Raw genomic sequence first — 22,140 nt, forward strand, 5'->3', positions numbered from 1 at the left:
TTGATTCTTCCAATCCATGAACATGGTATATTTCTCCATCTATTAGTGTCCTCTTTGATTTCTTTCACCAGTGTTTTATAGTTTTCTATATATAGGTCTTTAGTTTCTTTAGGTAGATATATTCCTAAGTATTTTATTCTTTCCGTTGCAATGGTGAATGGAATTGTTTCCTTAATTTCTCTTTCTGTTTTCTCATTATTAGTCTATAGGAATGCAAGGGATTTCTGTGTGTTGATTTTATATCCTGCAACTTTACTGTAGTCATTGATTATTTCTAGTAATTTTCTGGTGGACTCTTTAGGGTTTTCTATGTAGAGGATCATGTCATCTGCAAATAGTGAGAGTTTTACTTCTTCTTTTCCAATTTGGATTCCTTTTATTTCTTTTTCTGCTCTGATTGCTGTGGCCAAAACTTCCAAAACTATGTTGAATAGTAATGGTGAAAGTGGGCACCCTTGTCTTGTTCCTGACTTTAGAGGAAATGCTTTCAATTTTTCACCATTGAGGATAATGTTTGCAGTGGGTTTGTCATATATAGCTTTTATTATGTTGAGGTATGTTCCTTCTATTCCTGCTTTCTGGAGAGTTTTTATCATAAATGGATGTTGAATTTTGTCAAAGGCTTTCTCTGCATCTATTGAGATAATCATATGGTTTTTATTTTTCAATTTGTTAATGTGGTGTATTACATTGATTGATTTGCGGATATTGAAGAATCCTTGCATCCCTGGGATAAAGCCCACTTGATCATGGTGTATGATCTTTTTAATGTGTTGTTGGATTCTGATTGCTAGAATTTTGTTAAGGATTTTTGCATCTATGTTCATCAGTGATATTGGCCTGTAGTTTTCTTTTTTTGTGGGATCTTTGTCAGGTTTTGGTATTAGGGTGATGGTGGCCTCATAGAATGAGTTTGGAAGTTTACCTTCCTCTGCAATTTTCTGGAAGAGTTTGAGCAGGATAGGTGTTAGCTCTTCTCTAAATTTTTGGTAGAATTCAGCTGTGAAGCCGTCTGGACCGGGGCTTTTGTTTGCTGGAAGATTTTTGATTACAGTTTCAATTTCCATGCTTGTGATGGGTCTGTTAAGATTTTCTATTTCTTCCTGGTCCATTTTTGGAAAGTTGTACTTTTCTAAGAATTTGTCCATTTCTTCCACGTTGTCCATTTTATTGGCATATAATTGTTGATAGTAGTCTCTTATGATCCTTTGTATTTCTGTGTTGTCTGTTGTGATCTCTCCATTTTTGTTTCTAATTTTGTTGATTTGATTTTTCTCCCTTTGTTTCTTGATGAGTCTGGCTAATGGTTTGTCAATTTTATTTATCCTTTCAAAGAACCAGCTTTTGGTTTTGTTGATTTTTGCTATGGTCTCTTTTGTTTCTTTTGCATTTATTTCTGCTCTAATTTTTAAGATTTCTTTCCTTCTACTAACCCTGGGGTTCTTCATTTCTTCCTTTTCTAGTTGCTTTAGGTGTAGAGTTAGGTTATTTATTTGACTTTTTTCTTGTTTCTTGAGGTGTGCCTGTATTGCTATGAACTTTCCCCTTAGGACTGCTTTTACCGTGTCCCACAGGTTTTGGGTTGTTGTGTTTTCATTTTCATTTGTTTCTATGCAAATTTTGATTTCTTTTTTGATTTCTTCTGTGATTTGTTAGTTATTCAGCAGCGTGTTGTTCAGCCTCCATATGTTAGAATTTTTAATAGTTTTTCTCCTGTAATTGAGATCTAATCTTACTGCATTGTGGTCAGAAAAAATGCTTGGAATGATTTCTATTTTTTTGAATTTACCAAGGCTAGCTTTATGGCCCAGGATGTGATCTATCCTGGAGAAGGTTCCATGTGCGCTTGAGAAAAAGGTGAAATTCATTGTTTTGGGATGAAATGACCTGTAGATATCAATTAGGTCTAACTGGTCTATTGTATCGTTTAAAGTTTGTGTTTCCTTGTTAATTTTCTGTTTAGTTGATCTATCCATAGGTGTAAGTGGGGTATTAAAGTCTCCCACTATTATTGTGTTATTGTTAATTTCTCCTTTCATACTTGTTAGCATTTGTCTTACGTACTGTGGTGCTCCCGTGTTGGGTGCATATATATTTATAATTGTTATATCTTCTTCTTGGATTGATCCTTTGATCATTATGTAGTGACCTTCTTTGTCTCTTTTCACAGCCTTTGTTTTAAAGTCTATTTTATCTGATATGAGTATTGCTACTCCTGCTTTCTTTTGGTCCCTATTTGCATGGAAAATCTTTTTCCAGCCCTTCACTTTAAGTCTGTATGTGTCCCCTGTTTTGAGGTGGGTCTCTTGTAGACAACATATGTAGGGGTCTTGTTTTTGTATCCATTCAGCCAGTCTTTGTCTTTTGGTTGGGGCATTCAACCCATTTACATTTAAGGTAATTACTGATAAGTATGTTCCCGTTGCCATTTACTTTATTGTTTTGGGTTCGAGTTTATACACCGTTTTTGTGTTTCCTGTCTAGAGAATATCCTTTAGTATTTGTTGGAGAGCTGGTTTGGTGGTGCAGAATTCTCTCAGCTTTTGCTTGTCTGAAAAGCTTTTGATTTCTCCTTCATACTTGAATGAGATCCTTGCTGGGTACAATAATCTGGGCTGTAGGTTATTTTCTTTCATCATTTTAAGTATGTCTTGCCATTCCCTCCTGGCTTGAAGAGTTTCTATTGAAAGATCAGCTGTTATCCTTATGGGAATTCCCTTGTGTGTTATTTGTTGTTTTTCCCTTGCTGCTTTTAATATTTGTTCTTTGTGTTTGATCTTTGTTAATTTGATTAATATGTGTCTTGGGGTGTTTCTCCTTGGGTTTATCCTGTTTGGTACTCTCTGGGTTTCTTGGACTTGGGTGATTATTTCCTTCCCCATTTTAGGGAAGTTTTCCACTATTATCTCCTCAAGTATTTTCTCATGGTCTTTCTTTTTGTCTTCTTCTTCTGGAACCCCTATGATTCGAATGTTGTAGCGTTTAATATTGTCCTGGAGGTCTCTGAGATTGTCCTCATTTCTTTTAATTCGTTTTTCTTTTATCCTCTCTGATTCATTTATTTCTACCATTCTATCTTCTAATTCACTAATCCTGTCTTCTGCCTCTGTTATTCTACTATTTGTTGCCTCCAGAGTGTTTTTAATTTCACTTATTGCATTATTCATTATATATTGACTCTTTTTTATTTCTTCTAGGTCCTTGTTAAACCTTTCTTGCATCTTCTCAATCCTTGTCTCCAGGCTATTTATCTGTGATTCCATTTTAGTTTCAAGATTTTGGATCAATTTCACTATCATTATTCGGAATTCTTTATCAGGTAGATTCCCTATCTCTTCCTCTTTTGTTTGGTTTGGTGGGCATTTATCCTGTTCCTTTATCTGCTGAGTATTCCTCTGTCTCTTCATCTTGTTTAAATTGCTGAGTTTGGGGTGTCCTTTCTGTATTCTGGCAGTTTGTGGAGTTCTCTTTATTATGGCGTTTCCTCACTGTGTGTGGGTTTGTACAGGTGGCTTGTCAAGGTTTCCTGGTTAGGGAAGCTTGTGTCGGTGTTCTGGTGGGTGGAGCTGTATTTCTTCTCTCTGGAGTGCAATGAAATGTCCAGTAATGAGTTATGAGATGTCTATAGTTTTGGGGTGACTTTGGGCAGCCTGTATCTTGAAGCTCAGGGCTGTGTTCCTTTGTTGCTGGAGAATTTGCTTGGTATGTCTTGCCCTGGAACTTATTGGCCCTTGTGTGGTGCTTGGTTTCAGTGTCGGTATGGAGGCATTTGATGAGCTCCTGTCAATGAATGTTCCTTGGAGTCAGGAGTTCCCTGGAGTCAGGGTTTGGACTTAAGTCTCCTGCTTCCGATTATCGGTCTTATTTTTACAGTAGTTTCGAAACTTCTCCTTCTATACAGCACCATTGATAAAACATCTACATTAATGATGATAAGTTTCTCTACAGTGAGGGTCACTCAGAGAGGTTCACAGGGTTACATGGAGAAGAGAAGAGGGAGGAGGGAGTTAGAGGTGACCCAAATGAGATGAGGTGAATCAATAGTGGAGAGAGTGGGCTAGCCAGTAGTCACTTCCTTATGTGCACTCCACAACTGGACCACTCAGAGATGTTCACGGGGTTATACAGAGAAGAGAAGAAGGAGGAAAGTAACAGAGGTGGCCAGAAGGATAAAAGGGGGGAATGAAAAGGAGGGAGACAGATCCAGCCAGTAATCAGTTCCCTAAGTGTTCTCCACCGTCTGGAACACACAGAAATTCACAGAGTTGGGTAGAGTAGAGAGGGGTTAGGGAGGAGACACAGGCGACCTGGTGGAGAAAAAGGAGGGTCCAAAGGGAGAGAGAGCAGTCAAGCCAGTAATCTCACTCCCTAGTGAAAAATGGGTCCTGAAGATTGGGTCCTTAAAGGTACAAAATTAGTAACAAATACATAAAAGCAAAAATTAAAAATCTAGAGTAGAGTTTGGAATTTCAAAAATACGATGTTAAAGAAAAGAAGAAGGAAAAGAAAGAGAGAAAGAACGAACAAACAAAAACAAACAAGGTCGCGAAAATTATAAAGAAAGTACAGGTACAAAATTGATAACTAATACCAGAAAGCGAAAATTAAAAATCTAGAGTAGAGTTTGGAATTTCAAAAATACGATGTTAAAGAAAAGAAGAAGGAAAAGAAAGAGAGAAAAAACGAACAAACAAAAACAAACAAGGTCGCGAAAATTATAAAGAAAGTACAGGTACAAAATTGATAACTAATACCAGAAAGCAAAAATTAAAAATCTAGAGTAGAGTTTGGAATTTCAAAAATACAATGTTAAAAAAAAAAAAAAGAAGAAGAAGAAAAATAAAGAGAGAAAACAAACAAACAAATACGAACAATGTCACAAAAATTATAAAGAAAATACAGGTACAAAATTGATATCAAATACCAAAAAGCGAAAATTAAAAATCTAGAGTAAAGTTTGGAATTTCAAAAATACAATGTTAAAGAAAAGAAGAAAAAAACAAAAACAAACAAAACAAAAAAAAAAAAAAACAAGGTCAAAAAATTATAAAATATATATATATGAAGTTTGCTGAAGAAGAAAAAAATAGGGTCTTTTTTTTTTTTTTTTTGCAAAGTAATAGGTTATAAAAGTGAAAATTAAAGGAACAATAGAGGACTTAAAAAAAATTTTTTTTTAATTAAAAAAAAAAGAAAGAATGATCGTAAAAATAATAAAAATATATCTAGGGCTTTTTTGTTTTTTTTGTGGGTGTTGTGGGTTCAGTTCATTTTTGGCTAGTTCCTTGGTCAGATTTATATTTCTCAAGATCTATAGGCCCCTTCCTATGTAGTCCGTAGTAACCACAGGGTTTTGATCTATTGCCTGTAGCTTCCAAGGCGTTTCACTCTGTTGTATCTTCTTCTGTTTGCTAGTCTCTTCAGTATCTGGTTTCCGCCCTGACTCAAAGGGCACGGTGGAGGACACTTTTTTTTTTTTTTTTTTAGGCTTACTTGTTCAGTCGCGCTGTGGGGAGGGAGGGAGGGATGCTGCAAACAAATAACACTGGCGTGGGCTCGCAGTGCCTCAGCCACCCTGGGTCTGCCCCCGCTCACGGCGCGTGTAGCCTCCCTGTCCACACTGCTCGGACTCTAGGTTGTTCCGCCGGGAACAATCCGAGGCTGGCCCTGGGCTGCATGCACCTCCCAGGTCCAAGCCCCTCAGGTTCAGGCACTCGGGCAGTCCTCAGAGGCGCAGACTCAGTTGGGCCTGCGTTTTGTGCTCTTCCCAGGTCCGAGCGCCAATTTGCTCTTCCCAGGCGAGCGCCAATGCTGCGACTTATCGCCTCCCTGCCACTCGGTTATCTGGATGTAAAACCGGCGCACCTTCTCAGGCAGATGTTGACCGTCCAGACCCCCAAGAAGTTTTAGTTAGCAAAGAAGCCTGCTTACAATTTTATAGATAATGTCTGGGGCTGCGATTGCCCCCTTCCGGCTCTGGCTGCCTGTCACCGGAGGGGGAAGGTCTGCAGCCGGCTATCTCTGTTCAGTCCTTTGTTCCGTGCGCGGGCCTGGCGGTCTTAGGTTAGGGCTGGCTTTTCGCGTGGTAGGTGTCCCACAGTCTGGTTTGCTAGCCCAAATTATTTCGCTCAGATAGCGCTCAGGGTATTCAGGCCAGATTCTTACTCTCAGCGATGCAGCCCACGCCGCGCCTCCCTGCCCAGCCCCGGTTTGCTAATGGCGGATGCAGGCGTCTGCGCTGCTTCTCTGTTGGGGGAGTTACCGTACGGCTCGCAATCTGTGAGTTTTAAATTGTTTATTTATTTTTTCTCCCTGTTATATTGCCCTCTGTGCTTCCAAAGCTCGGCGCAGATTCGGCAGTGAGAAGGTTTCCTGATGTTTGGAAACTTCTCTCTTTTTAAGATTCCCTTCCCGGGACGGAACTCCGTCCCTCCCTCTTTTGTCTCTTTTTTTTGTTTGTTTTTAATATTTTTTCCTACCTCCTTTCGAAGAGTTGGGTTGCTTTTCTGGGTGCCTGATGTCCTCTGCCGGCATTCAGAAGTTGTTTTGTGGAATTTACTCGACGTTTAAATGCTCTTTTGATGAATTTGTGGGGGAGAAAGTGTTCTCCCCGTCCTACTCCTCCGCCATCTTGGCTCCTCCCCCCAAGACCATGTTCTTAATGTGCTTCACTCAGTATGCCAGCAAATTAGGAAAACTCAGCAGTGGTCACAGGACTGGAAAAGGTTAGTTTTAATTCCAATGCCAAAGACAGGCAATGCCAAAGAATGTTCAAACTGCTGCACAATTGCACTTATTTCACATGCTAGCAAGGTCATGATCAAAATTCTCCAACTAGGCTTCAACAGTACATAAACCAAGAACTTCCAGATGTGCAAACAGGATTTAGAAAAGGCAGAGAAACCAGAGATCAAATTGCCAACATCAGTAGAATCATAGAAAAATTAGAAGAGTTCCAGAAAAACACCTACTTCTGCTTCACTGACTAAGCCTTTGACTGGGTAGATCACAACAAATTGTGGAAAATTCTTAAAGAGATGCGAATACCAGACCACCTTACATGCCTCCCGAGAAATCTGTATGCAGGTCAAAAAACAACAGAACTGGACATGGAGCAACAGACTGGTTCCAAATTGTGAAAGGAGCACATCAAAGCTATTTATTATCACCTTCTTATTTAACTTATATGCAGAGTACATCATGCAAAATGCCAGGCTGGATGAAGCAAAAGCTGGAATCAATATTGCCAGGTGAAATATCAATAACCTTAGATATGCAGATGACACCAACTTTATGGCAGAAAGTAAAGAGGAAATAAAGAGCCTCTTGATGAAAGTAAAAGAGGAGAGTTAAAAAGCTGGCTTAAAACTCAACATTCAAGAAACGAAGATCATGGCATCCAGTCCCATCACTGCCTGGCAAATAGACGGGGAAACAATGGAAACAGTGACAGACTTTCTTTTCTTGGGCTCCAAACTCACTGTAGATGGTGACTGCAGCCAAAAATTCAAAGACACTTGCTCCTTGGGAAAAAGCTATGTCAAACCTAGACAGCATATTAAAAGCAGAGATATTACTTGGCTGACAAGGATGAGTCTAGCCAAAGCCATGATTTTTCCAGTAGTCATGTATGGATGAGAGAGTTGGACCATAAAGAAAGCTGAGTGGTGTAAAATTGATGCTTTTAAACTGTGGCATTGGAGAAGGCTCTTGAGAGTCCCTTGGACTGCAAGGAGATCAAACCAGTCAATCTTAAAGGAACTCAGTCCTGAATATTCATTGGAAGGACTGGTGCTGAAACTGAAACTCCGATACTTTGGCCACCTGATGGGGAGAACTGACTCACTGAAAAAGACCCTGATGCTGGGTAAGGTTGAAGGCAAGAGAAGGGGTTGACAGAGGATGAGATGGTTGGATGGCATCAGTGACTCTATGGATTTTAAGGAGTTTGAGCAAGCTCCAGGAGTTGGTGATGAACCAAGAAGTCTGGCGTGCTGCAGTCCATGGGGTCGCAAAGAGTACGACACGACTGAGTGACTGAACTGACCTGAGCTGATTTGGAGAGACGCACTGAAAAAATATGAAAAATAAAAGCAGTGTGGAGAGGATATGTCCTGTTTCTTGTTTTTGCTCTCAAGTGGTCTCTCTTTTAAAAAGTAATCATGATTGTGGATGGTGGTACTCTTGTTCTTTCAAGTACTTATTTAGCAAAAGACAGCAAGCTCATAGATACAGAGGACAGATTTGTGTTTGGATTGGGTGTCATAGGTGAACTGGAGCTTTTTTGGTTATTTTGATTTAAATAAGTCAAATTGTTCTTTGAAAAAAAAATTACATCATTTATGCAAAACCTGTCCCATCAGTGTTAACTCTATCCCCAGAGATGCCAGCTGAGACTCACATGGGACCTTTGTCAATGTCTGCTGTGACATGACATTTACTGCTTTCCAATTCTTGGCCCATTCCAATTCCCAACCATCATTGTTCTGAGATAATTTTCGCAGAGTGTGAGAGGGAACAGGGAGAAGAAACTCATTCAGGAGGAATCATTCCTAAGGCATTTGGATACAGATGAGATCTCCTCCTGTGTGCATGCCATGCAGACTTCATGTAGATACACAGGGATGGGACTGGGTTCCTAGTGAGAAATTTAGTCTCTTCACTTCTACTTGGTCTGTATGGAGCAGTTCCCTGGTTACTTGCCCGGATTTGTGACTGGTTGGCTGTGCAAGAGAGGGAGGAGGGAAGTCAGCTGAAGGGGCAGCAGCATCCCTTTGTCAAAGGCCCTGGGAGGGGAGGGGCAAAGGGGGTTGAGCAGCACAGGGGAGAGGGAGTCATTTCTCTCCACTGACTGCAAACTCCACACTCACAGCTCACATCTCTCAGGAATCCGGAGGCCTCTTTGCCACAGTGGTGGATAGTTTCTTCCTGATGCTCTTTGCCATCATGAAGTGAAGTGAAGTGAATGAAAGTCGCTCAGTCATGTCTGACTCTTTGGGACCCCCTGGACTGTAGCTTGCCAGGTTCCTCTGTCCATGGAATTCTCCAGGCAAGAATACTGGAGTGGGTAGCCATTCCCTTCTTTAGAGGATCTTCCCAACCCTGGGATAAAACTCAAGTCTCAGGCATTGCAGGCAGATTCTTTACCATCTGAGCCACGAGTGAAGCCCATCATAAGTCTGCTCATTTCGTCCTACATTATTTATCTGTTCTAGGGGCCTGCAGAGGCGGCGTGGAGTCCACAGCTTGAGGAGATGGGGGAAAATGAATCTGACTGGCCTAGAATCCTGCTTGGGGATGCACCAGTGAGTTTTTGCTTCTGGTCACTATTTTAGCTATTGATTGAAAAAAAACAACTGTAAAAAATCTTGTTTTCCTATTTTTTCCTCAGATGCATTGATATAGCATTTCTCAGACCACTCTGAAAAGTGTAAGAGGCACTAACTTCTTTCTTAAAGACCTAATTTAAAATGTAATTATTGGGAGGGGGGTTCAGGATTGGGAACACGTGTATACCCGTGGTGGATTCATGTTGATATATGGTAAAACCAATACAATATTGTAAAGTAATTAGCCTCCAATTAAAATAAATTTAAAAAACAAATAAGAAAAATGAAAAATAAAACCATAAATGTGAAGAATTTTTCGGTAGAATGAGTTTGGAATAGTGTACAGGGCTGGGGGAGGACTATTAATTCTCAGCTTTTTCTTCAAGGTGGGTGCTCAAAAAAAGTTTGAAATCCTATACCAGTCTCTCCCTCCTCATTATAATTTTTACCCATCTGAAATTCCCAAGGACACACTATTCTTGATCAGCAATGAATAACATTGGGCTCTTAGGCTGCCAAGCTTCTCAATCAAGCTGTCCAGGAGGCCAGTGATGAGGACTTTTCCCACTCATGTTCAAGTTTCCCGCTCATGAGATGAGTCCACAGGCACTGCCATCTGTGGCCACCACCCTGCCTGCTTGGCAGGGGCAGCAATGTCTTCGCATGCCCCACTGAGCAAGCCCACTGTCCTCTGCGCACAGGCATGCTGCCCCCAGGACCACATGAGGCCAGGCTGCTCTGGACTGCCTCGGGGCATTTGAGGGATCCCAGTACTCCATGAAAAAAAGTGGATGATGTTCCTGCTGCTCTCTGAGTCATGTGTCTGAACCTTATGCAGAAGTTTCCCTACCTAGGGCACCTGGCTCAGGAGGCTGGCTGGAGAACCAGGCAGTTACAGCCACCCTGGAGGAGAAGAGGAAGAAGAAGGTCAAGATGTATTTCCAAAAGAAGCAGCAGCTCATGAGGCTATGGAAGCAGGACAAAAAGAACAGAGAAGGAAATTTACAAGTTCCCAGAGATCCTCAATACCAATGGATTCCTACTCTGAGCACTCAATAAAACAGACTGCTTATTCCTTTTTTAAAAAATAAAACCCAAAAACTGTCCATGAGCTCTTCAGATAACCTAGTAGCAGGTGCGTGGCATCCCATCCCATCTCTTCATGGCAAATAGATGGGAAAACAGTGGAAATAGTGACAGACTTTATTTTGGGGGGCTCCAAAATCACTGTAGATGGTGACTGCAGCCATGAAATTAAAAGATGCTTGCTCCTTGGAAGAAAGACTATGACAAACCTAGATAGCATATTAAAAAGCAGAGACATTATTTTGTCAACAAATGTCCATCTAGTCGAAGCTATGGTTTTTCCAGTAGTGGCGTATGGATGTGAGAGTTGGACTATAAAGCAAGCTTAGTGCTGAAGAAGACTCTTGAGAGTCTTGCAAAGAGGTCCACCCAGTCCATCCTCAAGAAAATCAGTCCTCAATATTGATTGGAAGGACTGATGCTGAAACTGAAACTCCAATACATTGGCCACCTGATGCGAAGAACTGACTCCTTGGAAAAGACCCTGATGCTGGGAAAGATTGAGGGCAGGAGGAGACAGGGATGACAGAGGATGAGATGGTTGGATGGCATCACCGACTCGATGGACATGAGTTTCAGCAGGCTTCAGGAGTTGGTGAAGGACAGGGAAGCCTGGCATGCTGCAGTCCATGCGGTCACAAAGAGTCAGACACAATTGAAAAACTGAACTGACTGAGATGGGGAAAAGTGGAAACAGTGACAAATTTATTTTCTTGAGCTCAAAAATCACTGCAGACAGTGACTGCAGTCACAAAATTAAAAGATGCTTACTCCTTGGAAGAAAAGCTATAACAAATCCAGACAGCATATTAAACAGCAGAGACATCACTTTGCAGACAAAGGTCCATAGAGTCAAAGCTATAGTGTTCTGTAGTCACTTACAGATGTGAGATTTAGACCACAAATGAGGATGAGGGACAAAGAATTGATGCTTTCCAATTGTGGTGCTGGAGAAGACTCTTGAGAGGCCCTTGGACTGTAAGGATAAAACCAGTCAATCCAAAAGGAAATCAACCCTGAATATTTATCGGAAGGACTGATGCCGTAGCTGAAGCTCCAATACTTTGGCCACTTGATACGAAGAGCTGTCTCATTGGAAAAGACATGATGCTGGGAAAGATTGAAGGCAGGAGGAGAAAGGGATGACAGAGGATGAGATGGTTGGATGGCATCACCGACTCAATGGACATGACTTTGATTTAACTCCAGGAGCTAGTGAAGGACAGGGAAACCTGGCATGCTTTTAGTCTATGGGGTCACAAAGAGTTTGCTTAGGGACTGAACAATGAGGACAATGGGAAAAACATCCTGTTCATTGCTCTAAACCATGTGTTACTGTAAAAATACATAGACCTCACCATTTTAGAAACACCTACCACTTCTTTCAGAGGAGATATCTCCAAGCCCTGTATTGAAAGGAAATTATTATTTTAAGTTTAGAGAAAGGATCATGAAGTACAGAAACAGTTGGAATATAGAGATTATCTGTGATGCATTTAAAGAGGAACAGAATGATTCAGGGTGGTTTTTTGAGATGGTCACACTGCAAAGAAAATACTCTGAGGAAGTCAGGCTTCAATAGTCACAAACTTCAAATGGAAGAGCTAGATTAAATGGTAACCAAGCTCTCTTGTAGCCCTAACAGTATATGCATTCAGGACTTTTTGACATGTCTGTGTAGTTTTATAGTTTGTGAATGCTTGTAGCCCTCATGTTTGGGATGTGAAATAATTAATGGGGAAGTTCTGGCCAACTGCAGCTAGAGGGGAGTTGATGGTGGCATACACACACACACACACACACACACACACACACACACATACACGTATCAGAGCCTACATTTCCATGCAGCAGAGGTTTTTCTCAGCTGAACTCAACATGGAAACTAATTCATTCTGTTACAAAAGGGAGGGAGGTATATAAACCAGCCCACCACAGTGCTGGGAGAGCACAGAGGCCACAGCGATGGAATGCCCAGGGTGTAAAAGGAAGTCATAAAGAAGGTCAGCAAAGAGAGAGAGACAGAGTGGGGGAGACCCTTCCTGAAGAGAATAAATAACTGGAGAGGAATTCCATAGGCTGTACTAGAGGAAAAAATCTTCACAAAGAGTGAAGAGGCTCCCTTATTAATGCCATGTATTCTGTGCAATTATAGATGTAAAACCTGGTAACTTCCTGCACTGACATTCAAGGCCAGGAAACAAGGGAGCCCCAGCACAGAACAGAACAGAATGGGGCTAATGAAAGGTTTTGACAGCCCCTGGAGGCCACAGAACACTGGACCGTACTAGGGCAGAGAGGGCCCCCTCAGGCCCGGCTGGGTCCTTATTAGACCCACAACGCGTATCTGGGGCAGGGAGTTGAGCCTTTAAGGTTTCCACAGTCTGTTCATTTTAACAAAGCTCCTCGTGTTTATAATGCTCCAGATTAAAGATCTCTTCCAGATATTGGTACAGGGCACTGTACTGTTTGCATAACCTGAATTTTCAGTACTCCCCAAGCTTTGTGTCTGGAGAAAACATGAGAGAACCCTGTCTTCCTCAGGTTGCCTTCAGCAGGCTTCCTTCTCCACTTCGCACTTTTACAGACCCGTTCTCATTCCATCCATGGAGAACGCAAAGGCACAAGGCTGAGGGTTACAAGTGAGGGAAACTGAGGCACAGGGATGCTAACTGGTTTGTCCAGCGTCGCCACATCTAAAACTTAGAGCCCACCAACATAAGCTAAAATGTAGCTCTTCTGACACCTAGTGCATCCGTCAAGTTTTGCTAAGGGGACTTCCCTGGGGGCCCAGTGCTTAACAACCCACCTGCTCAGCTGCAGGGGACGCAGCTGAGATCCCTGGTTGGGGAGATAAGCTCTCACATGCCTTGGAGCAATGAAGCCTGTGTGCGGCACCTGCTGAAGCCCTCACATTCCAGAGTCCACGCGCCACACAAAGATCCCTCATGACACAACAGGAGTCAACAATGAAGACCTGATGCAGCCCAATAAATAGACTTTTTTTTTTTTTTTAAGTTTTAAGGTGCTATACAGGGGACAGAAGGATACACTAGGCAAAACCCCTACTCTGGAACTCTCAGGATCTAAGAGGAGATAAATGAGCAGCAACTTCCCACATGACTTGGCTCGGGCTATGATGTTTGTAAGTCTAGGGCAATGCCCTCAATCAGGTACAGCTTTGCTCCTCAAGAGACATTTGGCGGTGCCTGAAGACATTTCCGGTTCTCACAACTCGGGAGCTGCTACTGGCATCTCGTGGGGAGAGACAAGAATGCTGCTAAGATTCATCAATAAACAAGAGAGCTTCTCACAGCAAAGAGCTACCCAGCCCCAAATGTCCAAAGAGCCTAGGTTGAGAAACCCTAGCATAGAGCACTATAGGGATACAGTGTAAGGACTCAACTCTGCCTGGTCCTAAGATGGTGGAGGATTTATCAGGGAAGCAGGTGATGCTTGAAGTATCAGGAAAAATGAGCAAATAGCATCCAAAGTATCCAAAAGAACCAACAGGTGAGAGCAACGTGACATAGTCTATTGTACACATATCTATAATTTGATCTAAGCTGAAGGTGACTCTTCAGTGAAGGGGAACCATTGATGGTATTAACCAGAGAGGTGTAGGCTCATGCACTCAATAGTTTGTTATATTAGTGTTGAGCAGAAGCTCTCAAACTTCATGTGGGGTATGAATAAAAAATACAGATTCCAGATCTACCAGCATACACACACATGCACAAATATCCTGATGCAGGAACACAGTAGGTCTAGGGTAGAGCCCTGAAACCAGTACTTTTTATAAGTACTCCGTGCAAGTCTAAAGCAGGTAATCCAGCTCCTCACTGGTATACAGAATATATTTGACAGTGGTAAAATTGCAAACTCAAAGAAAATAAAAAGGAATTTCAGAAAGAGACTAACTAAGTAGACTAATTCTTTTCTCTGTTCTGAACTGGGTGCTTATATAGGAATCTACTGCTTTAGTACAAGTCACACAGCAGGAGAGCTACTCTTCCTGGATTCCTGGGACGGGAGAAGCACTGAAGAAGTGCACACTCCATGTGACACTTTCTGGGCAGTTCTTGGGGATCCCAATTGCTTCTCCAACTTGAAAAATTCTGTGTCCCCAAACCTTGCAGACACAGCAGTACTTGCTTCCTGTCCCCAAAGAGATCATCCCTGGGCTTCCCCATCAGTCATACCATGAGAGCTTGGGTAGTTTTGTTAGCTCTTTCCCTTAGTCGTCTCATCTATGTTCTCTGATAATGATTTGGGGAATTATAGAAGCCCAAATAGGATTTTTAAAATACAAAGAAAAGAATAGTAAAGAATCTACAAGACAGGACCCTGAGATCTGACAGATGGAACTCTGAGAGGTTGGGTGCCTTGCCCAAGGCCACAAAGAGGAAAAAAGCTTCAAACTTAGATTTCCTGACTTTCAGTTTATGGTTGCTTTCATTGCACAAGAGTGAAGAGCCAGAAATGTTAATTTTGTTGTGGAAATGATCCAAAACCTTACCCTGTAACCCTAGAAAGAAAGAACAAGTCATATCAGAACTGTAAAGAAAATTTTCCAAACTAAGTTTACCTTAGGAAATAAATAGAAATAAATCAGTGGAGAGAGGCCCCGCTGAGACCACGGAGCCCCTCAAGTTAGAAGTCATTCAGAGATGCCAATGGCAAACTTACTGACCAGGCTCTGTGGTCCATTGGAGTTCAAAGTGGACTTGGAGCCCTCAGTGAGAAGGAGGACAGAAAATGTGTTTTCATTCTTTGGCCATGTGCTATCTTAGGGTCTTTAGTTTTACCAAGTTTTACAATTGCTTTCACAAAGACAATAATGCCTGTTTCCTATGTAGTTTATTTAAGTAAACAAGAAGGAGACAGAAAGGTACCTTTGTGAAACAAGACTTTAAAATTTTTATCGAAAGAAATAAAGCGAGAGATCTGTTCTCTGCACTGTTCCATAAGATAAGTTCATTAAGATAAATAGCTCTAGTTTGACCTCAGTTCTGCTTGGCAAATGGCTCCCTTTACCACCACCCACCCATGTCGAGAACATCAAAGTTTTTAAGTGAACAAAAATGTTTCCAGTTTCTTGAACTGATCCTATTCTCATCAATGGGTCACTACAGAGGTTCTGTGGGAAGGTGATTGTATGTTTTTTCTGGCAAAACAAGCTTGTCCAAACCCAGAGTTTATTCTCTTGTGACTGTAAATTCCTATGAGCAACAGAAAGAGTGCACATCATCTGAACACAGAAACGATAATGCACAGGAATTAGGAGGTAATCTTTAAACAGGCTTTGGTTCTAGTTTCACCATTTTCCAAATGGTGACTTCCCAAAACACGTCACTTAATCTCTTCATTTGTATATCAACACTGTCTGACATCTACCTGTTGAATTACTTATGAGTATTGAATAAAAAATAAACCTATAAAAAGTATATAAGAATATAATACACATTAAGTGTTGAATAAATATGTGTTTCTTATTAGGTAAAGCCATTGCAGGGTCTACAGGATGCCCACCACCCAAAGAATCCTGGAAAAATGCAAATAATAAATGAATAATTATTTAGTTACAACTAAATAACTAATGTACTTAGCACTAAATATCTGGACACTTTGAAGTAATCCATTTGAATAATATCTCAGTTTTCAAATTTATATCTGACTTCAATGTCGAGTCATCCTTTTACTTGTTTACTTATTTGGCAAAAATTTTCCTTACTCATTCACACAATTACTGATACTATCTTTCAGAAACTTATGAGGGATTTTCTAGTTAACCTGATCCTGGTAAATCCAATGTGAAAGCTTTCTTAAACTGAGTGAGGCCCCAAACAGGACATTTCTAAAGAAATCCAGAATGCCTTTATCAGTTCAGTTCAGTTCAGTCGCTCAGTCATGTCTGACTCTCTGCTACCCCATGAATCGCAGCACGCCAGGCCTCCTTGTCCATGACCAACTCCTGGAGTTCACCCAGACTCATGTCCATCGAGTCAGTGATGCCATCCAGCCATGTCATCCTCTGTCATCCCCTTCTCCTCCTGCCCCCAATCCCTCCCAGCATCAGAGTCTTTTCCAATGAGTCAACTCTTCGCATGAGGTGGCCAAAGTACTGGAGTTTCAGCTTTAGCATCATTCCTTCCAAAGAAATCCCAGGGCTGATCTCCTTCAGAATGGACTGGTTGGATCTCCTTGCAGTCCAAGGGACTCTCAAGAGTCTTCTCCAGCACCACAGTTCAAAATCATCAATTCTTTGGCGCTCAGCCTTCTTCACAGTCCAATTCTCACATCCAAACATGACCACTCGAAAAACCATAGCCTTGACTAGACAGACCTTTGTTGGCAAATTAATGTCTCTGCTTTTCAATATGCTATTTAGGGTGGTCATAACTTTCCTTCCAAGGAGTAAGCGTCTTTTAATTTCATGGCTGCAGTCACCATCTCCAGAGATTTTCGTGCCCCCCAAAAATAAAGTCTGACACTGTTTCCACTGTTTCCCCATCTATTTCCCATGAAGTGGTGGGACCGGATGCCATGATCTTCATTTTCTGAATGTTGAGCTTTAAGCCAACTTTTTCACTCTCCACTTTCACTTTCATCAAGAGGCTTTTGAGTTCCTCTTCACTTTCTGCCATAAGGGTGATGTCATCTGCATATCTGAGGTTATTGATATTTCTCCCAGCAATCTTGATTCCAGCTTGTTCTTCTTCCAGCCCAGCGTTTCTCATGATGTAATCTGCATATAAGATAAATAAGCAGGGTGACAATATACAGCCTTGACGAACTCCTTTTCCTATTTGGAACCAGTCTGTTGTTCCATGTCCAGTTCTAACTGTTGCTTCCTGACCTGCATATAGGGTTCTCAAGAGGCAGGTCAGGTGGTCTGGTATTCCCATCTCTTTCAGAATTTTCCACAGTTTATTGTGATCCACACTGTCAAAGGCTTTGGCATAGTCAATAAAGCAGAAATTGATGTTTTTTCTGGAACTCTCTTGCTTTTTCCATGATCCAGGCGATGTTGGCAATTTGATCTCTGGTTCCTCTTCCTTTTCTAAAACCAGCTTGAATATCTGGAAGTTCATGGTTCACGTATTGCTGAAGCCTGGCTTGGAGAATTTTGAGCATTACTTTACTAGCGTGTGAGATGAGTGCAATTGTGCGGTAGTTTGAGCATTCTTTGGCATTGTTTTTCTTTGATATTGGAATGAAAACTGACCTTTTCCAGTCCTGGAAAAGGACTGCTTTTCCAGGTGGCCACTGTTGAGTTTTCCAGGTGGCCACTGCTGTTTTCCAAATTTGCTGGCATACTGAGTGCTGCACTTTCACAGCATCATCTTTCAGGATTTGAAATAGCTCAACTGGAATTCCATCACCTCCACTACCTTTGTTCATAGTGATGCTTTCTAAGACCCACTTGGCTTCACATTCCAGAATGTCTGGCTCTAGGTGAGTGGTCACACTATGGTGATTATCTTTGTAGTGAAGAACTTTTTTGTACACTTCTGTGTATTCCTGCCATGTCTTCTTAATATCTACTGCTTCTGCTAGGTCCATACCATTTCTGTTCTTTATCGAGCCCATCTTTGCATGAAATGTTCCCTTGGCATCTCTAATTTTCTTGAAGAGATCTCTCGTCTTTCCCATTCTGTCCCCTGACTTCGGACGTGGGGTAGTTCCTCTTGGCCGCGCTCTATGCACCATCGCAGCCGCCTGCGCTCTATGCCCCATCGCAGCCACCCACGATCTGCTCTGCGCTTTGCTGGAGCAGCCGTGAAGAGATACCCCATGTCCAAGGTAAGAGAAACCCAAGTAAGATGGTAGGTGTTGCAAGAAGGCAGACACACTGAAAACACAATCACAGAAAGCTAGTCAATCTAATCACACTAGGACCACAGCCTTGTCTAACTCAGTGAAACTAAGCCATGCCTGTGGGGCCACCCAAGACGGGCGGGTCATGGTGGAGAGGTCTGACAGAATGTGGTCCACTGGAGAAGGGAATGGCAAACCACTTCAGTATTCTTGCCTTGAGAACCCCATGAATAGTATAAAAGTTTGGGCATATAACCAGATTAAAATGAGGGTATTTTCAGTGTTTTTGTAGCACCACTCAATTGTCCTTGAAAAACAGGTTTATTTATCAAATATTATTCTAGATCACATGAATCTGGAAAAGATTTGGGTTCGTTTCTATATTTCTGATAGTTCACTTAATTTGTATATTCTTGTTGAACTTCAAGTCAATTACTGGAGTCTTTAAAAATAACTTTGGAAATAATATTCAGAAATACAAAAAATTCACTATAACATATAGATAGAGAAAGAAATAAACAGATATGATAATATGAAACTCAGTGGTTTATAAAAGAAGATTTGAATCCATTGTGATTCTGGAAGATGGAGTAAATTAAGGTTATCTGCTCAGATAGTTTTTTACTAATATTTCCGAGTGAGACTTTCAAGATGTTTCCTGCTCCTAATTATCAAAATGGACTTTTTTTCTCTCCTTCTTATGAGATTCCTTTGCATCCTAGAGAAGACTATGTAGAATATTTATATCTCAAAGACACAGAGAAAGAATGGAAGTTGCACCAAGGACTTTTGTTCCTTAAGTTCATAACTTTTAGAATACCTGCAAACATTTTGAGATGAAAAGGGTATATTTGGGCACTGGTAAAAAGGACAAGTGGGCTTTGAATTCTTCCTAGAGCCTCCTTTTCAGTTATAATAAAGGCCTGGTTTGTAAGATAATATAGGTTTCTTTAATTCCTCAAAGAATTGAGCGGCAACTTGAACAATATGGAGGACAACACACTCATGCATCTTTATTATCCTCAGTTTGCTTCTTTACATCAGGGAGAAGATCTGCAAGTAAGATGGAAATCAAAAGATTCCTATGTTCTCAACCTAGAGGGGTGGGATGAGGAGGGAGAAGGGAGGGAAGTTCAAAAGGGAGGAGATATAGATACACACCTTTCATGTTAAGGTTTGACAGAAAATGACAAAATTCTGTAAAGCAATTATCTTTCAATAAGAAAATAAATTATGTATACAAAAAGATTCCTATGTTCTTGATTTAGAATTGTATGTCTTTGGAACATTTTGGTAAGTCCATCCACAAAGACTTCAGAGTTTTTCTTGCCCTCTTGGTGTAAAGTTTCATTTTAGCTTAGTGGAGAAGGCTTAAAAACAAATTCCCATCAGGCACTTATTATCAGCTTCATATTTGGCCAGTTTCCTACAAGAGAGCTACTTAAAAAAAAAAAAAAAAAAAAAAAAGCCCTGCCAAATATATTGTCAAGTTTGAGCTGGACAAGCAGTACATATGTCTGGTAGTATTGAACAATCCCATGGGAACAAGAGAAGTCCCCAAAGAGAGTGCAAAAGACCGTATCCTCCCAGGATCCAGAGCAAGTCCCAAGGGTAAGCAAAATGAAGAAAGGGCTGAGAGCTGGCAACAGGGATAAAACCACAGCTGCACATGGAGTGCAACCCACATTCTTCCAAGTCAAACATTTTGGGGATCCCAACCTGGCTTTTGCTAAGCCAAGTTCTCACGACAAAAGTTAGACAAACAAGAAGGAAATGAGTGTCTTTGGGGTAGAAGGGATCTACAATGAATGTGGACTCAAAAGCAAATTTGAGAGTCACAGTTCAAAGATCTGATACATTTAAATGTTTTCTCCCCGTCAATCTAAATTTGGAAAGGAAGGGAGAAAGTGCAATTTAACCTTGCTCTGTTAAATAAGCACCACAGGTGGAGATAGAGATGAGAGAGCTGACTTTGGTAGGAACCCTTACCTTTGCTGTCTGCAGGCTCTGGAGTAAGAAGGATGTCCCAGTGGGTCCCATCCTGATCACCGAAGAGGTTTAGAGAAGGAAAAAGCATTTTTCCTCTACCCTTTATCATGAGATCACTTTTCTTCTAGATAACATCATAAATGATGAGAAATTCTGGGGTAAAATGTCTCCCCTGTGGCCACCAGGATCAAGATTATTTTTGGTAAGGGTAGCTCATTTGTCCAGCCTTAAAACAAAAGTTTATTCTCCTGAGGCCTCACACTGGACTCAGTCCAACTTGAATAAGACCCCGTCTGACTCTGGACTGAGTCCAGTTTCTAAGCTGGACCAAGTCCAGTTCGAGACCCAGACCAATTTCTAAGTCAGATTTAGTCTCTTTCTGGACAACTTTGGGGCCCCAGTCCAGAGAAACAAATGCTAAAATAAAGTATGAACGCTCATGTAAAACTGCAGAGCTAGAATTTGAGAAGGACTTGCTCACAACTTCCAGAAGCAGTGGGAGAGCAGTGAGCTTAAAACCTCAGCAGACATCCAAGTATCCTTGTTTGTGCTGCTGAGGTCCTTTTGGCTCAGTTCATTCTTCTGACACCAGAGCTGTTAAAAGATAAACTGAAGAATATTAAGATTTTTAAGAGTTTATCTGAGCAAAAATCAATTAGAATGGGCAGCATCCATCCCAACAATAGAAAGGAGCTCCAAAGGATACTTGAGCCCCTGAGGAGAGGCAGGCACTGAGGAATACAGGTCAACCTCCAAAACACCAGTTCTGTTTTTTAGGCCCCTGACATTTGCTATATGCCCCTTCATGGATCAAAGCCTTGTCTTGCATAAGGGACTTGCATAGCTCAATGAAGCTCTGAGTTATGCCATGCCATGCCATGCAGAGCCACCCTAGACAGGTGGAGAGTTCTGACAAAGTGGAGAGTTCTGACAAAATGTGGTCCATTGGAGGGAGGAAAGGCAAATCACTCCAGGATTTTTGACCAAAGAACCCTATGACTGGCATGAAAAAGCAAAAAGATATGACAATGGAAGATGAGTTCTACAGGGTGAAAGGTATCAGTAAGGACCTAACAGAAGCAGAAGAGATTAAGAAGAGGTGGCAAGAATACACAGAAGAACTATACAAAGAAGGTCTTAACAACCCGGACCCCCACGATGGTGTGGTCACTCACCTAGTGCCAGACATCCTGGAGCGAGAAGTCAAGTAGGCCTTAGAAAGGATTGCTACAAACAAAGCTAGTGGAGGTGATGGAATTCCAGCTGAGTTAGTTCAAATCCTAAATGATGATGCTGTTAAAGTGCTGCTCCCAATGGCAGCAAATTTGCAAAACTCAGCAGTGGCCATAGGATGGGAAAAGGTCAGTTTTCGTTTCAATCCCAAAGAAGGGCAAAGCCAAAGAATGCTTAAACTACCGCACAATTGCACTCATTTCACATGCTAGCAAGATAATGCTCAAAATCCTTTAAGCTAGGCTTCAGTGTACACGAACCAAGAACATCCAGATATACAAGCTGGATACATTCACTGGATGATAGAGAAAACAAGGGAATTCCAGAAAAACACACACACATACTTATGCTTCATATACTATAGCCTTTGACTGTGTGGATCACAACAAACTGTGGAAAATTCTGAAAGAGATGGGAATACCAGAATAGGCACCTTACCTGCCTATTGGGAAACCTGTATGCAGGTAAAAAAGCAACAGCTAAAACCAGACATGGAACAGATGGACTGGTTCAAAATTGGGAAAGGAGTATGTCAAGGTTGTATATTGTCACCCCGCTTATTTAACTTCTATGCAGAGTACATCATGTGAAATGCTAGGCTGGTTGAAGCACAAACTGGAATCAAGACTGCCAGGAGAAATATCAACAACCTCAGATATGCAGATGCTACTACTTTAATGGA

The 22,140-nt window shown here is 41.3% G+C and overlaps 1 non-coding gene across 1 annotated transcript; it reads left to right on the forward strand.

The window, feature by feature from the left end:
- Window positions 1–9,870: 9,870 nt before the first annotated feature.
- Window positions 9,871–9,955, forward strand: LOC133233111 (small nucleolar RNA Z195/SNORD33/SNORD32 family). Its single transcript, XR_009731589.1, has one exon. It is a non-coding gene; the product is annotated as a small nucleolar RNA Z195/SNORD33/SNORD32 family (small nucleolar RNA).
- The last annotated feature ends 12,185 nt before the right edge of the window (window positions 9,956–22,140 follow it).

This window comes from Bos javanicus, chromosome 19, assembly GCF_032452875.1.
Source record: "Bos javanicus breed banteng chromosome 19, ARS-OSU_banteng_1.0, whole genome shotgun sequence".
NCBI classification, from domain to species: domain Eukaryota; kingdom Metazoa; phylum Chordata; class Mammalia; order Artiodactyla; family Bovidae; genus Bos; species Bos javanicus.